This window comes from Schistocerca gregaria, unplaced genomic scaffold, assembly GCF_023897955.1.
Source record: "Schistocerca gregaria isolate iqSchGreg1 unplaced genomic scaffold, iqSchGreg1.2 ptg000204l, whole genome shotgun sequence".
Classification (NCBI taxonomy): Eukaryota; Metazoa; Arthropoda; class Insecta; order Orthoptera; family Acrididae; genus Schistocerca; species Schistocerca gregaria.
In genome coordinates this window covers 2,381,200-2,385,350 of record NW_026061739.1, presented here as the reverse complement: position 1 = coordinate 2,385,350, position 4,151 = coordinate 2,381,200, and the positions used below count along the sequence as shown (strand labels likewise).

The following is a 4,151-nucleotide window of genomic DNA, read 5'->3' as shown; positions in this document are numbered from 1 at the left end:
CAGCCATTGACCTTCGTCTGTGCGAATGCGCACAGGCTGCCGGAACTCTTACGGGAATCGTCACCTTAGTGTGAGCCAGTAATGAGTGGATGGACAAATACCTATTAAGTACATTACGTAATCGGATTGTGGACGGTTGGGGATGTGAGTCTCACGGGAAGCGTGCGAGGGATAAATTCCTGCAGTCGTGCTGTTCATTTGTGCCCTCGATAGCTCAGATGGATTGAGCGTCTGCCTTGTAAGCAGGAGATTCTGGGTTCGAGTCCCAGTAGGGGCACACTTTTCAGCTGTCCCCATCGAAATATATCAACAACACCTGTCGGCAGCTGAGGGTTTCAATTAATTATCAGTTGTGAAGGTGATTCGATGAACCCTTTACCAGGCACTTAAATGTGTTTTGCAGGGTTTCCATACAGATGTAGATGATAACTCGTCCCGTGTCGCACGTGCTCAAAAGGATTCATACTGCAGAATGCATGCAAACATACTCACCGAAAATACGGGCGAATATCAAGTGCAGGCTGCCGAGTGCTGCATATCCACCTTAGACAGATCGGCTTTTCCTGCCAAGAAGAACAGGAAGTTGCTGTCTAGGAACAATCAGAGCTAGAGGAAGGGTTGATAAATACTCTTTGAATTGCAGACTAAACGTAAATAACGAAAATACATTTTTGGTAAAAATTGGTCAAAACATAATCGTTTGCCCTCCGTATTGGATTAGCTGTTTTGAATATTGAAAATCTGACTCCAGATTCGTTTTCAGCGACATTAAAAATATATATGTAACACTCAGTTCATGCAAATCGAAGTAATAATATAACTAAATGTTTTCCCTAAACTTTGAACACTTTTTTTTCGAGTAACGATTTTCTCAGAACGGCATGCAGCATAAATTAAAAGTGGTTCGATCTCTTAACTTCTACCTCTGACCCCTAAATGTAAACACTTTTCTTAGGAACTTATAGCTATAATATGACATTTGTTAATATTAACTAATTTTTGTGTAGGCATAAGGAGTGAAACAAACCCCCAAAAATCGAACTCAAAGTTCGAATTAGCACTGTATCGTTAAATTTAAGGTTGTTTCATTGCGGTTAGGTAAGTGCTCCCATAAATTTTATGTATTATCGACTGATGTTATCCATTTTCAAATTCAGAGAAATAATGTAGTATCAACTGATGTTACCCATTTTTGAATTCAGGTAACATCTGACGTGGCACACTGCACGCACTCTGCGTACTCCAGTCTCGCAGGCCCTTGATCAAATCATAATTACGGGCGCCATTTTTTATTGAAAATCTAAAATTAAGCTCATAGTATTATCACTCGTAATTCCCAAACAGATCCTTCGAATGTATTTTCATTGTCTCAAAAAAAAAATTTCAAATGTACCCTTTTTTGCTCATTTGTATGAGAACCTGGCCGTAACGCCGGAATATAGTCACGAGATTTTTTTTCAGAGACGCTGTACGTTCGCGAGAAGACTTTCGTTCTGCGCGTGTCGAAGGACATTCCCCAGATATTACTGTGTGTGTGCTACTCAGTCGTGCCATTTAAGTGTACATCTTTGCATAGTTTTCCTTTCACGATGTAAACAGTGTTCCGCTCAGTTGCTAACTGGCCAGTGAGTGGTTCCGAAGGTGTCGGATTTGCGGTGCGTTCGGTCTGCTAGGACAACAGCAGACTAGCGTGGTGCGATGGCAGAAGCAGACACTGAGGGAGCTAGCTGCTGGGACGCCAGCGAACAATTTATGCCAAGTAAGACGAAGAGGACTATTCTAAAATTACGAGCCGTCTCAAAAGTGTTTACCATTGGTAAATCTTGCAGTTGAGTCTGACAAAACTGGCAGTTTTGCCTAGAGATACATTACAGAGAGAGATACAGGAAATCCCCCCACCCCCCCTCAATGAATTTTTGGTTGTGATGACAGGCCGATTGGTAGTGTAGCCCGAGATCTAAGTTAGGTTGGAAGGTGGTAATTTGATTGAGAGTTGTTTACGCCAACGATTATGAATGCCGACTAAACGTTGTGCGAGCAGATTGCCCTGTAGCGTAGCCTAGTGTTTCCGTACGCGCCACATTTAACACACTTTCTCTAACTGTGTACAAGTGTCTCACAACAGCCACGATAACTACGTTTCTGGTGGGGGGAGGGTAGAGTCCACTATGTAACTTTCACTGCAAATTTTAGTAACAGCATAAACTAACCGAAATAGAAGCGTAATTTTAACTATATTTCCTTTTGTGGGGAAAATAATGGTTCTCCTCTTTCGGCAGCAACTGTAATATGTAGGCAACTTATTAGTTTTTTTTAACTCTGAATCATGATCTCAATAGACGCAGTGCTTTTTTTACGTTACTTGATTTGTGGTCTATAGTAAACCATGCAACGAATTGGTAAATTCTTTGAAGTTTGACGTGTGTTACATAGACGACGTCTGCAATGTTCGTAAGGCCAAGTTTGCATATATTCGGTGTCTGTTTTTTTTGGCCATGTACTGTATAATTAAGGGGAGGAGGATTATGTTCAAGGAGCAGTGCATTAGCAGTCTATGGATAAATTGAGAATTTGGATCTAACGAACGGCATGCTCGGGCAGTTTGTGCTATTATGTTGACCACTGCGTAATTCGGACACAGTGATCATTGCCTCTCCCTAATAACCAGGGGACTCGGTTGCTAATCCTGGTCTGGCACGAATTTTCAACAGTGCCCATTGACTAAAGTCTGTGCCCATTGTATGCTAATATCATTGTTTCGGTGTTAAATTGTATTTTGTTCACGATACGTCGTTTAGCTTTTTCATGGATAACAGCTTTGAAAAGCGTACAGGTTGTAATGATATTCGCTCGTCGTTAGTCCAAGGCAACTATAGCGATTTATAAACACACTTGTAGTTCGTATTAAGCCTACATACTTAATAGTGTCCTGTGTTTCTTTACCAAGAACTACTTCGTAAGTAATTCCCCTGTAGTCGTATTTTGTTTTAGTATTTTGTTTAAATATTTATAGACTGCAGGCTTGGATGAAATATGAAATACATGTCCGAAGTTCCTGTTCATACTGCAGATACTGTTTCATCCGTACTAGGGCCCAAAACATTTCATCTAATACAGAAGGACACAATTTGTCTCGAGATTTAGCTATTTCTCGTAATAGAGGCCTTGCTTCGATATATTTTTTTCTAATTCTTGTTTGGATTTAATCTTAAAAGACACTAACTCTTCCACCAGTTATTCGATATGTGGTTTCATCCCTTTCGTAGCCTACAGTTCCTAAACGGTCGATAATATTAATGATTTCCTTTCTCAATTTTATTTTCTGTAAAATCTCCTGTTTATGGTTATTGCTAACATGTTTCACGTTCTCACTTTTATTATTTTTATTTTTCTAGTTTTGTGACTGGTAGCCAAATTTTTTTTGAATCTAGTTTTTAATTCTGAAATAGTAACAGTTGAAGGTCAAGAGAAGATTGCGATCTATTTGAGGAGAGTGGCTTGGAGATTTTTTATAATAGACGTACACAGGTCATGGGGATCCTTACCTATATAAATTTACTTCGAGTGTGATGTAGCCCATTCTCTTGTCATGATCTCGGCTGTATCGTAGCACATTGTCTCGGTTAGGTTGGAGATTTTAGTTGAGAGTTGCCGAAGTCAACGAAAGTGATTACAAAGTAAAGACTGTGCTAACAGAACGATCTGTAGCGTAGGCCAACACGTTCTTTCTGTCCTTTTAAAGCCTCTTTTAATTAAAAATAACTAAAGCTGCAAGATACAATCACAAAAACTGTGTTAGGTAATAGAGTAACCCCAGACTATTGTTGTGTAAGTTGTGTGCGTACACTATTTTTTTTTTTGTCAGTGAATATACATTTTTTTACTCATTTGCTGGGTTTCAGTTTTCCCGTTTTCCGGCAAAAAACGTTTTCCTGTGAAGGGCCCATTAGCTTGTCGGTTATATTTGTGACTTTCTCGACGGTCAGTAATTTCGTGATAGTCCATCCACCGGCGTCATTGTTAACATCGAATATAGATTTAAGTATTACGAAGGCTAATATGAAGCTAATGCATGAGTAGGTCTAATAATTAATAAAAATAGGAATGCGGGTAAGCTACTACAAACAGCATAGTGAATGCATTGTTGTGGC

General features: G+C 39.6%; 1 non-coding gene across 1 annotated transcript; it reads left to right on the top strand.

The window, feature by feature from the left end:
• Positions 1-202: 202 nt before the first annotated feature.
• On the top strand, positions 203-277 carry Trnat-ugu (transfer RNA threonine (anticodon UGU)). Its single transcript has one exon. It is a non-coding gene; the product is annotated as a tRNA-Thr (tRNA).
• Positions 278-4,151: the final 3,874 nt, after the last annotated feature.